Source organism: Mercurialis annua, linkage group LG2 (genome assembly GCF_937616625.2).
Source record: "Mercurialis annua linkage group LG2, ddMerAnnu1.2, whole genome shotgun sequence".
Lineage (NCBI taxonomy): Eukaryota > Viridiplantae > Streptophyta > Magnoliopsida > Malpighiales > Euphorbiaceae > Mercurialis > Mercurialis annua.
The window spans coordinates 38,748,516-38,763,036 of record NC_065571.1 but is presented as its reverse complement, the minus strand read 5'-3'; positions in this window follow the sequence as shown (position 1 = coordinate 38,763,036).

The following is a 14,521-nucleotide window of genomic DNA, read 5'->3' as shown; positions in this document are numbered from 1 at the left end:
ATTCGCCTCCAAAGCCTCAGAAATCATTGGAATAGATCCAAACGTCATTACACATGAGCTGAACGTGGCTGAAGAGGCGAATCCCGTCAGATAGAAGAAAAGGAAATTTTTTCGAAGAAAAACAAAAAATAATAGTTGAAGAAGCAGAAAAACTAGAAAAAGCAGTGGGTAGCTAACGTGGTGATCATGAGGAAAGCTAATGGAAAAAACAGGATGTGCGTGGACTACACCGACTTGAACAAGGCATGCCCCAAAGATAGCTATTTGCTACCTGACATCGACCAACTCGTGGATTCGAGTGCCGGACATGCAATGCACAGTTTAGCAGATGCTGCTCAAGGCTATCACCAAATTCAGATGAAAAAGTAAGACCAGGAAAAAACGTCATTCATCACAGAAAGAGGAACCTACTGCTACACGGCGATGCCCTTTAGGCTAAAAAACGCTCGAGAAACCTACCAAAGACTAATGAACTTTATGTTCAAAGATGAAATCGGAAAACGAGTCCAAGTGTACGTAGACGACCTAATCATGAAAAGTGAAAAGGAGGAAAGCCACGCAAGAGACCTAGAAGAAATATTCAAGATCCTAAATAAATTTGGGATGAAGCTGAACCCTGATAAATGTACATTCGGCGTGCAAGGAGGAAAGTTCCTGGGATTCATAACTCCCAGAGAGGAATAGAGGCGAACCCCGATAAGATCAAAGCAACTTTGGAGACGAAGCCACTGAAGAATATAAATGAAGTCCAAAAGCTCAACGGGCGGATCACGACAATTGGGAGATTCGTATCCTGCTCAGCGAAGAGATGTTTACCCTTCTTCAAAGCCCTAAAAGGAACACAAAAATTTGAGTGGAACAATGATTGCGAAGAAGCTTTTGAGGAACTGAAGAAATTCCAAACCTCACCACCATTGCTAAGTCGACCATTGAAAGGAGAAACCCTATACTTGTACATCTGTGCGAAAAAGGAGACTATTTGAACGGTAGTAGTACGAGAAGAAGATGGAGAATTGAAGCCAATCTACTACATTAGTAGAGTGCCGAAAGGAGGAGAAATTAGATATCCTGAAATAGAGAAAATGGCGCTCGCCGTTGTGACTACGGAAAAACGGTTGAAATACTACTTCTAAAGCCACAATGTGGTAGTAAGGACGAATCGGCTCTTGCGAAAGGCGATCCAGAGACCGGAGACGTCTGGGCGACTCGTCCATTGGTCTATCCAATTAAGAGAGCACGATATCAGATACGAGGCTCGCCCGACACTTAGAGCACAAGCTTTGGCGGATTTTGTTGCTGAGATCACGCCCGACGAACAAGAAGAAATCACACCTGATTTCCAATGGGAATTGCACGTGGATTGAGCATCAAAATAAAAAGGACAGGAGCCAGAGCCATCCTCGAGGGACCCGAAAAATTAAGGATCGACTATGGAGTAAAGATCGAATTCGTCGCAAGCAACAATGTCGTCGAGTACGAAGCTCTAATCGCCAAACTCGGTCTAGCATTAGAAGCAAAAACGGAAATCTTGAAAATCTACTGCGACTCTCAGCTAGTGGTAAACCAAGTCAAAGGAGATTACCAAGCTAGGGAAACAGGAATGATGCAATACTTAGGAAAAGTAATGATACTACTCCAAAATTGGAAGCACAAGGAGGACAATGGGAAATCATACAGATCCCACGTGAGCAAAATATCGAGGCCGATGCCATCGCAAAATCAGCCTCCGAACAAGGAGACCTTTTCCAAAAGATGCAGCTGAAAGAAACACTCTAATAACTGAGTACTAAGGGCGAAGAAATAATGGCAATTGATGAATCCGACTTCTGGATGACTCCAATAATCAAGTACCTCGATCAAGAAGCATTGCCACCAGACGATGTCGAAGCCATCAAAATCATCCGAAAATCAGCTAATTACTCATACGACAACGGGATTCTTTACTGAACCTCCCTGACCCATCCATGGGCGAGATGTGTTTCGGCCGAAAGTGGAAGCCAGATCCTAAAGAAAATACATGAAGGCATATGGGGAGCAAACAAAGGGACAGTTAAAATAGCAAGAAAAACGATGCTCCAAGGATAATATTGGCCAGCAATTAAGGACGACGCCAAACTCTTGTAAAGAAATGCGACAAATGTCAAAGACACGACAACATCACCCACAGACCAGCGGTACCCCAGGGGTCCCTAGAAAGTCCCTGGCCATTCGCCACCTGGGGGATCGACATAGTCGAACCTTTCGAGATAGGAAAAAATCAAATGAAGTTTGTAATCGTGGCAGTCGAACACTTCACAAAGTGGGTCGAAGTCGCATCAGTATCAACTATAATAGCAGTAAAAGTGGAAAAAATCTTCAAAAATGAAGTCATATGCCGATTTGATATACCCCACACCATAGTGGCGGATAACGGAAAACAATTCGACTGCAAGAGGTTCAAGAAATTCTGCGAAGACCCGACGATAAATCTAAAAAATTTACATCAGTTGCACATCCTCAAACTAATGGCATGACCGAAGTGACCAACCGAACCATAACAACGTGAATCAAAAACAGACTAGCGCAATACAAGGGTGGACGAACTCTATCGCGTCATGGGTCTACAAAACCACACCAAGAAAGGGAATGGGCGAAACGCCATTTTGGCTTGCCTACGAAACCGAAGCCGTAATACCAAGCATCCGTGTAGACTACTTAGAAGAAGAGAGGAATGAAGCAATGATAAGACTATGTCTAGATTTCCTGGAAGAGCGAAGAAATCAAGTAGCAATCTGAGCCGCAGCTTATAAGAAGCATACCGCTAAATATCACGACAGAAGAATTAGCCCAAGGGAATTCAAAGTGGGAGATCTCGTCCTACAAAACTCCAAGATAGGAAGAGGAAACGCCGAAGTTAAAAAGATGCAGCCAAATTGGGAAGGACCCTATATAGTCGAAGAATCTATTGGGAAAGGCGCTTACAAGCTTAAAAAGTTGACTAGATCTATAGTCCCAAGATATTGGAATGTGGAGCACTTGAGGAAATACTACCAGTAGACTGCCATGTAGCATGTAACAAAATTTCATTCATGATTTAAAAATCCAGATGATTCGCCTAAATTTACTGTAAAATTTAACAAGGCTCACTTGAGGTCACCTTAAAATCTAACAAGGCTCGTTTGAGCTCACATTAAAATAATAGACTCGCTTGAGCCTAAAAATACAAAGGATCTGTTTGGATCTATGTAAACAAAAAACATATCCGAATCTCAACTAGATTCGTGAAACATATACAAGGAAAAACAAAAACAAGAACGAGTTTAAACTAACTCGGAATAAAGAAAACACATTCAAAGCTACCGTGAAGATTCGCGAAAAATACACAAAGAAAGCAAATACATGCGAGTATAAATTAACTTGGAATAAACAACAAACAACAAGCAAAATGGAAACATCTTTATATTAATTGATCGAAAGCCATTACATGGAGGAGTCAGAGACGCAAATACAAAAAATATACAAAAACCTAAGATACTCTCATAAGAGCCTCGAACTTCTGCAGATCAAGCTTCGCCTTGACCTCCTTGGCCAGAGAGGCTGGATCTAACCGATTCACCCCGGAGAGGTCGATGCCAGGGTTCTTCTCCCGCAACTTCACCCCAATGGCCAGCCGATACTGAGTCATCACCTGGGAATAAAAACTCCCTGACTCGGCCAGCCGACGGCGAAGGCACTCCCGTTCCATTAGTAAGAGCATCTAAGAGGACTTCAGAGACTAGGTGTCTTCAGACAAAGTCTGAACTCGAGTCTCTAAAACTGCTATTGTCTTATCCTTAGCAGTTGAGGAAGAGCGCATCTGTTGGGTGAGACCCTCGGCCTCGCCAAGTTCCAGCTCCATCTTCTCTTTCTCAGATTGCCAAGATTTGCATTCTGAACGGAGTTTCTCCAGTTGATCAATAGCGTCTCGGCAGCGTCTCTCCAGAACGGGAATCGATTGAACCACCTACAAAAGAGAAGAAGGTGAAACGATAAGTTGTAGCAATATAAAAAAAAGAGGAACAATAAAAATTAAACTCACCGAAAAGTCGTCAAGGCAAGCGAGCTCAGCAAGATCATCGCCATGATCACGATTGATGGACTCGACGTCCTACTTCAAAGAAATATTCTCCATGCAAGCACGGAGAACCTTAGCATTAGAAAGCCTGGGCGGATCCTGTTGATATGCCTAATCAGCAAAACGAGGCGCTCCGTTGGCGAATGCCTTTTTGTGAGCTTTCTTCAGCCTCTTGTATGAAGGGTCCGCCTGATCCTCAGACGATCTCTTCTTACCACGTGACGTCGAATGCGCCTTCGGAATCTCAGCATCATTATCTCGAGGAAGAATAGCCTCCTACTCCACGCCTGGAACCTTGCTAGCTTCATGGCTCAGTACAGCTGTCGAGCTTGGACTCGTATCTACAGCCTTTAGAAAAGAAACTCCCCCGGACACCTCGCCCATATCTACAGAGAGGTCCACGTTAAAATTTTCTAGCAGATGATCAAGGGAAGTCGACATCCTACAAAATGATAAAATAAAGTTAGAAACATACCTCGTGAAGAACTAATCAAAGAGGAAGAACGGCGAATCAAATATTTCCCTAAAAGAATATCTGATTTCGGTTTATCAGCCCTGCACTCAGAAAAAAGCACCTCGGTGAAGCTTGTCTCGATAGCAGAAAGGGAACAAAGAGAAGAGAGGGATACTTTACGACTCGTAAACTCCTGAGTAAAAGAAGCAAACGACTCGTGCTTAACCAAGAAAAACTTTGGAGTCCAACCCTTGGGGGAGGATGGAAGAGAAACAAGCAAGCGATTCGCCTTACCACCAGCAAAGATAAAGTCTTCATCTTTGCGACGAGAAAAAGATTAAAAATAATTAAAAAAACTCAAAGAAGGAAGCTGATCTCGAGAAACGCAATTCTCAACGAATATAACGCGAATCGCGTTGGGATGAAGTTGAGCTAGAGGAATTCGAAGATTTATTAAGATTTATGCCGAATGAGGTTCTAGGGGAAACCTAAGACCAGCTTGAAGCTGCTCATGGAAGACAATAATTTTCCGACTGATTCGCCCGACACTTCTCCAGGCCTCATCACCTGGTAAGATTTGGGAATGTCAAACTCCTGAGCATATTCAATAATTTGCTCAGCAGACAAACAAGAACGGACTACATCTAAATCCTCACGAGCACCCTGAGTCATCTCACTCTCAGACATTTTGAAAATCAAAATTAATAGGGGGAAACAGGGGAAGCAGAAGAATTTCAAATTCAAAAGGATCAAAGCAAAGAAAAAAGTAAAGAAAAGTAGATGAACACGAAGAACAGAAGAAAAAGAATCCCAGAAATCAAAAAGCGCAAGTTTAAAGGAATAAAAGGGAAGCACAATAACTTGAGATTAAATATGCAGGATGGAATGAAAGATAGGGAGCAACCGTAAAATGAGAAATCTTGCAGTTAACACAACAAAGAAAGAAATGGCTCTGAAGATTGGAAAATTTGCAGAAAATGAAAGTGTAAAGAGAAAATGAAGATGAACACTTTATACCCAAAAAATTGGGATTACAAAGTCGAAAAGGCAGAACCCTAAGGGTCGCTCCGGATGAGTGATAAATGTCATTTCAAAATGACACTTGTCCATCATCTAATAAACTCTACTTGTTGATGGTCGGCACATGGCGAAGAGGAGAAAAATGGAAAACTTGCTCAAGAAGCAAAAAGGAGCGCCGGAATACAAGGCATAAAATACTATGACTTCAGCTCACTTGCAGGGGGGCTAATGATTGATACCAAATCATATTCTACTTATAATGGAGCCGAGTCGTAGAAGATCTATTCTCAGACGACACCAGAATCCCGCCCAAAGGGCTGAATCAAGATAAACCAGTGGCCGAATCCTCAGGATCCGCCTAGACTGGAACATAACATCATCCAACAAGATAAAGACCGAATCCTTGAGAACTCGGACAAAGCGCGTCGACCATTGGGATTCGGATAAATTACCAGATATACTCTATAATCTCGAAGTATCTTTCCTATTTGGGTACAGACTCTAACTTAGGAAGACGAGACTATTTAGGAAGACGTTCCTAAATAGGACTCCTGTCTGAATAAGGAAGGACACTCTTAATGAGGGTTAAATTCTACCAAGTATGATTGCCTTTCCTACTACAACTCTAATAGGTATGCAATCATCTACTATTAAAAGGAGCATGAGGTATACCGAAACACGCAACTACATTGATATACTCAAAAACACTGCTCAAAGCTAAATACTGACTTTAGCATCGGAGAGTTAATCGGAAAACCACCGTCCGGTTAGCCATCTACTCTGTTTTGCAGGTTAATCCAGCGGATCAGAAGGTAGACTCCATCAATAAGAAAAATTTATTAAATCTTTTGCTTGATTATTTTAATAAAAGCGTTTATATATTGCCATCTTGTCTAAAAAAAGCATATACCATCAAATGGTACAATAATCAGATAATTTTCATCAATGGTTTTCTAATTTTTGTTTGTCTCTCCCGAATGCTTCTAAAATTCAAAATATATCCTAATAGATTTAAATTTCAATTTTTAAATATTGAACTCTGTAGGTCATCAGACTTTTCTCAAATTACAGAAAAATCACTAAGCAAACGTTTATTATAAAATGGTCAATGAATTATACCTTTTGATACAAAGGGGTTTACCCATATAAAACATATCGTTTTGACGTAAAAACAAAATATTTTATTTAAGTGGAAAGAAGAAATTATATAAAGGGATATAGTCAAGTGACCTTTTTGTAATAAAAGGTATAATCTAATAATTTTTTGTAATTCACAAAAAATTCAGTGTTCTTTTTATACAATAGAAATATTTTTGTAACAACAATATAGTCCAGTAACTATTTTGTAAGAAAAATATGTTTAATAACTTTTTTAAAGTTTGAGAAAATTCTAACGATTTATAGAGTTTAATATCCTTCGATTTATATTCCAACAGTTTTTGCTATTAGTTATTTGTTAATTATATAATTTTGAAGACATGGCCTTCCACTTGGACGGCTGACGATGTGTTTTTTCTTATGTCACACACTAAATCACAATGGTATCATCCACATATTACACGTGGTTTCCACATGTGCTAAAAAACAAAAAAAACAATTTCTTTATATTTCACCCTTACACTACACATGCTATTAACATTGCCGTCATCAATGTTATTTTTTAAAAAAGTTTAATGACAACAATTTTTTTATTTAAAAATTAAAATAAGTTAATTTTTATCGTTGCGACATACAATACTAAAAAACAACATTTTAGGGATAGACTCTATTTTCGTCACTAATTTTTTATTTAGCGACATTACATTCTGTTGCTATATTTCTTACAGATTAGAGACGGATTTTGTCGCTAAATTGAGCGGGAATTAGGCGCTAACATTTAACAACGGAATCCGTTGCTAAATGAGGCGCCAACTTTGGCGCCTTTTTTTTGGAGAAATTATATTCGTCGCTAAATTCCTACAATGAAATGCGGCAAGTTTGGCGCCTCATTTAGCAATGAATTCCGTTGCTAATTAGCTACAATACCCTGTACGTTTGACGTTGCCAAAGTAGGCAATTTGTCTCTTTTTGATAACCCGAGCTAGTAGTATGAAGAATATTGAAGCTATATACTAAAGACGAGACCCGAGTAGATCGGTTTTGAGAATTCTAATATCTAAAATTTGATATTAGAATTAGATTAAAGGATAAAAATTGGGACTAAAGAAAACGGTAAGAAAAGTTATTAAAATAAAGTTAAATCTCAAATTGGTAAATAATAAATTAATTATCGGGAACTGCAATTAAAAGATTATCGACGGAAAATAATAATTATGAATTAGTATTATTTATTTGGGTATAAATAATACATATGTATTTGAGTTAAAGTGAGCAATTGACCGTTTTATTAAAAGGAAAGTTAAAAGAAAAAATTGTATTGATTAAAGAAGTGAAGGATTAAAGATGTCAATTAGCCATAATATATATACAAATTCATATGAATCATATGAATTCAAGAAGGAAAAAAGGCTTGAGATAGAGAAATTCAAAGAAAAAGTTGTGATGGCTAGGGTTTGATCAATTCTTGACGTAATCGGGCGTTCTTCATATCGATCTCTCCGAAATTCAATCCTCTATCCTCCTGAAGCATCAGCACAAGTTAACGATATGTTCTTGGCTTAAGTTTTTGATGATAATAGGGTCGTTTTGAGTTATGTTGTGTTCGGTCGAATCGAACACGTCGGAATCATGTTGTTATCGTCGTATTGATGGTTTTAGAGATGGATTTTGTGTGATATTGAAGTGGTAACAGGTTGGGGTTGATTTGAGGCATTTTTTACATCAAAGACGTGTCGGAACAGCTTTAAGAGCTAGTCTCGACTGTCTCATGATGTGAGACTGATGTCTCACGGCGTGAGACAACCCTCTCATGTCACGAGACAACCCTCTCACGTCATGAGAAGGCACGACACGTCGTGCCCAACCTGTTTTAGTTTGGGTACGACGTGCCGAGGCCCGACATGACGTACCCTCGCCCGATACCACGTTTTGGACTCCGAAAATAATGAAATTGGAGATAGAACTTGGCGTTTTGAGTTAGGTTTTCAAAAGGGATACATCAAACAAAGCAATCGATTAGTTGAATACCAGGAATGGTACTAACCAAGTGTAAGAATGTGATTTAAGATTATCGAGTTTACGAACCGTATTAGGATCGAATTGCAATAACCTAAGTTTGTAACTTAGGGTTTTGCTTAGATATGCAAGGTTCACGTTTATATACTAAACGTGTATTTGATTTGAACATGTAACAGACATACTGGCAAGCTACGAGGTCGACGAATTTGGATTAGTACAGGCTTACTATCATATATCGATAACCTAGTAGATTGGATAGCAGTCCATGTGAGTTACATTTTACTTTCGTGCACTATTAGTAAAAGCTATTTGATATATTATATATAGTATTATCGCTTACATCGCATATTATATGATTTGATTTATATAGTATATCGTTGATTGATTGTTTTAAGTATAAGAATCTGGTGTGTGATCCGAGGGAACAAGCTACTTATTGGGTGTCAATAGGCTGTGTGATCACTAGTGTCGGGTAAGTCTTGGAAAAAAGAATTAGACTCGTTGTGTTTAACAATATCAGGTTCTTAGAGTCTTGACTTGGCTAGATTCCACCTTTTTGGGTTCAGAATTCTACAGTTGCATGTATAGTTCCTAACTTCCGTAGAGCTGCATTAGTAGTCCTCTGTTGACAGAGTCATGGCCTTGACAACCATGTATTGTGTTTGTTATATGTTTGTTGTCTTTATGTATATCATTTGTAGGCTACGCCAGTTGTTGTATTTTGGTTCACGTAGTCAGTTACCCGTGATATGACCTAGATACACTAGTATGTATATAGTATTGTGGGGCTAGTACGTACGTGGTACGGAAGTTAGATGCCCATATGTTTGATCGATCGACTAGTGTATATATATGTGTACATGTTTGTGTATGTGCTTCTGTTTGTTTAGTCCTAATATAATTGTTATTTGCAAAAACGTTTTTATGGTTTTAGGCTTGCTACGGGTTTTGGAGCTACCACTCCCATTTCGTACCGCCGGTCTCGGCTCAATAATTTGGGTCATGACAGAAGTACCTCGTTAATCCGTCGCTAAAAATAAAAAATTAATTAAATTACTTTTTTATTTTTGTTAATAATAAAAAAAAATTATTGATACAAAAACTTATTTAAAAACTTATTTTGAAAAAGTAATTATTTAAAGAAAAAATTTATTTAAAAAGAAAAAAATTTAAAATATAATTATCTACATAATTATATTCTTTAATAAATAATAATTATTTAAAATGCGGGAGTAAATATTTGTTTTTTAGTTATATTAATATAATTTAGATTGATATGTAATAAAAATCTGAGTTGGTTAAGATGGAGGTAAGTGTGAGGGAACCTGAGAGTTAAAGAGTCTTGGGTTGGACTAATGGTATAACGTTTCTAGGAAGTTTGCAAAAATCTCAGGTACATGACCTATAGGGGAATCGATAAATTGATTTGGTGACCTATTGGGTGATTGATGGATTGAGTAGTAGTTAAAATGAATATATATTAGAGGTTTTTATATAAATACCGGACAAAATGAAAATATTTACAAACATGCCACATGTATTTTTTTAACTGAAATACAAAAAATAATTACAAAAATACGATTTTTATATAAAATTTCAAATTTTCCAGTTTTTGTATTTATTTGGTATATAATATAGATATAATATGTATGTTATCTGTATATAATTTTTTAAATTTATAATTAATTCGTATATAATTTGTATATAATACAGATCGTACACAATTTAAAAAAAAATTCAGATCTAAAAATATCATATCTAAAGAATAGAGGAGATGAGGATGAAGACAGACAGAAAATCCAAAACCAAAAAGACAATTGATAATCAAGTGTTAAGATTTGAAAATTCAAATTACAAATCATATATAATAAATCCTAGACCTATACATACAAAGACAAAACAAGTTATAGTTCTAGACATATAAATCATAAATCTACACATACAAATATGATTTCATAACATTTTAGATTTCATTTCGAAAAATATACTCAGATGGCGGCGTAAACATATAACGGCAGCGGTGACAGTGTGCGAGGAGAGCAGCAGCGAGGTCGTAAGAGAGGGCGGCGGCGAGTGCGTGCAGCGAGAGCGAGGAGGACGGCGTGAGGGGAGAGTGGCAGTGACAGAAGAAGAATGGTGGTGGTGTGGTTTGAAAATGAAATTTGGTTACGATGTTAGTGGAGGTAGAGAAAAAATAAAATTAGGGTTTGGATGGAGAAGATGAAAAAAAAGAGGAAAATGTTTTTTTTTTTTTAATAAAAGAGAAAGGTAATATTTTTAGAAATAAAGAAAAATTTTAAAAAAAAAAACAGATAAGATAGTATGTTTGTAAAATTTTATCTTATTGTGGTATAGAGTGTAAATCTTCCTATCTCTTGCGATTTAAGAAAATCTATAACTAATTCTACGTTAAATGATCGCGAATTTTTTGAAAAATCAATATCTCCTTTGCAAATCAATTTATCGTTGTCGTAAATTTATCGCTAATTTAATGATAATTTGTTTTGCTGTTGCTAACCGTTTAATGATGGATTTTTTCCCGTCGCTAATGCATCGTTAAACGCGATTAGCGACAGATATGAGACATTTAATGATGAAAAGTTCTCTCTCTAAATAGCTGTTTTCTAGAATACATATAGGGGGTGACATGGTGATTATGTGGTTTAATTTGTGGCATGAGCTATAGAGCCAAAAGAAAAATCAATCAGCCGTCTAAATGGGATGTCATGTCATAAAAATTGATAGAATTAACAAAAAAACTTATGGAAGGGCAATTGAAAAATAAATTTGGAATAAGAAGACTGTTTGAATACATTTTATATATTAAAAATTGATGGTGGAGGAATAGTAAAGTTGGAGAGCCGTTTGTCAAAAATTACTTTATGATCATCTGATTAAAATTGTTTTAACTTAATAAGAAGTTGATTAAAAAAAAATAAACTTACGAGAAGCCTGATTTATTATGAATTGTTGCCAAGAGTATCTAAACTATTTTTTTTATTTTGATGACTGAATTGTTTTTTAGTTACTATTTTGTTTTTCATTTTGTTTTTTCGAAAAGTAAATGCTTAGGTGGCTGTCATAATATATTTACTTTTACCTGAAAACTTGAACTAAAAACATCCCTCTAAAATAAAAATTATGTATATTTGATAAGTTTCCAACATAAAAATAGTAAAATCCGGCTACCATTTAACAATGTTCGGCTGCCAGCTATATATCAGAAAAAACCAAAATAAAAAATGATTAAAGTTTATAAATCAAATAAAAACAATTTAAAGCTTAATCGCCAATATAAAAAAAATTAACAGATTAGAAACCATCAGGATTATAAGTTATCCCCTTATTAATAGATATTGGTAATACTTATAGTACTATTTGGTTTAAATCTTCATCCTGACCAATCGCAATCATTGTATTTGTAGATATATTTAGCAACAATGATATTACATTTTAAAAATTAGAATCTCTTATTTTAAGGGTATTGTCATATATAAATATTTAAAGGTTTAAATGCATAAAGAACATCAATTTTCGCGAGTTTTTGATATTTAACATGAACTTTTAATTTTGGCATATACATATATGAACTTTCAAAATTTTACAATAATGACACCGATACCATTTTGGGTATAAAACGGCGCCGTTTTGGATATAAAACGGCACCGTTTTAAATAAAAAACACAAACGTAATACATAATTGCAAAATTGGATAGTTCATGTTAAATATGCAAAATTTAAAGTTTATTAAAATACCAAACAAACGCAAAAGTCGGTAATTTTGATGCATTTAAGCCATATTTAAATAGCATCCGAGATAAATTCATTTTAAACGGGAGAAAATATACGACAATGAAACGGAATGGCTATATTGTAATTAACTTTTCTTTCTCCCTGAAAATGAAAGGTTAGAAATTGTACATTGAATAGAAAAAAAGAAGAGGGAGGGCTTACTGAAAGAATTAAAATTGAGTGTTATCCTCTTCTTTGGTTTTGGAAGTGTTGATATCATGGGGAGGACCTCTACCTTGTAATTGTTCACATCCAATATTACATCCTTTTGCACAAGAATCAGCAAATGCATATTCTAATCTCATGCAGATTGGCATGCAATCGCTTATACATTGTGCTATTGTTGCTTTTTCTTGTCCATTTCCCATTATAAACATTGTACACAGCACTATCATTCTCATTCTCACCAAACATTTGTAACCCATCTTCTTGGATTAATTTACTTTTTTACAAAATTTGTGTTTTAAAATTATTATCAAATAATTTTAGAGGTTTGACTAAAATTATTATTAAATAATTTGTGTTTTAAAATTATTATTAAAACTTGTAAACTGGGATTTTCTTTTGTTATGTTTCCTAAATAGCTAGCTAGCTAAATTTAGAGGTTTGACTTGTTCATGCTATCTCCATAATTGTAAAACAACAAATATAAATTACTTCATTTTCACAGACTATTTTAAGTAAAAGTTCACCGAAATTTTCTTATATAGTTAAATTGTTATTTAAGGATTAATAAATTCGAGGCTACAATTAGTGAGTCTTGCCATTTTTCAGTTTGAGGCAGTAGCACAAATAGGGATCATATGATTTTCCGTTGAGGCTTTCAAATTTGCTGCTCAGTGTACTGTTTAAAGTAACATATAGATTTATATTCACAAAAAAAACATATAGATTTGTGTAATATTATTTACTCTTTATGATGAACATGCTTTATATTTAGATGGCTTTATTGTACGAAAAATCACCAATTTTAACATCTTTTATATATTTAACATGTACTTTAAATTTTGGCAAACATGAACTTTCACATTTTATGCAATTCGAGACACCGGTTGAATTCGTCAAGCTGTTTATGTGGACATCGGAGCATGCCATGTGTGAAAGGTCTTCTCCATCTAATAATGGCTTCATTGCACGAATAATCACCAACTTTAACGTGTTTTGCATATTTAACATGTATTTTTAATTTTGGGAATATCATGAACTTTCATATTTTTGCAATTCGAGACACTGACTATTTTTTTTGTATGTTGAATTATCTATTTTATGTGCTTTTATTCACTTATTTAAATTATATAAAAGAATAATGTTTGATTATTTAATAAATTATTTGTATGATAGAGAAATAATTTAAACAATAGACTATAAAATAATTTTTACCATTAACGGTGGCCATTTTATTTTTTATGTTGCTTTATTTTTATAAAATATAAAAAGTATAAAAAAAAACCATCTTTTTTTTGTGGTTAATTTAATTCATTGAAAAAGCACATATCAAATTAAATTTGTACATGAATCAAAAATCAAAAATAGATCAATACCATTTTACTACAAATATTGAATCATTTAGGAACTATAATATTTTTTTCAAATATTATATTTTATTGCATGTCTTTTTTTATTAAAAAAACCATGTCTATCGTTTTTTTATGAAAGATTTGTATGCCACTCTTTTGTGGATAATTTGTGAGTCTTCTGTTATAAAATTAGAAATTTGATTCTTTTTATGTTAAAACAGTTATGAAATTTTATATTTTTTTTACAAGGCGGGTTGTGAACAATGCTATAAACATAATTGTTCAACCGTTTTATTTTATGTCAGGTTAGTGCAAATTATTTTAATTTTTTACACTTCTAAGTGCTTAGAATTACAAAAACATAGTTTATGAAAAAAAATTGATAATTCTTCGAATGAATACAAAAGTAAACCTTTCAGCAATATACGTGAAGATAGATAGTCAGTTTATGTAATGTGAATGAAAGAGTTTGAATTAGAAAGGGTTAATGTCAAAAAAAAATCACGAACTTTACATGTTTTTTCATTT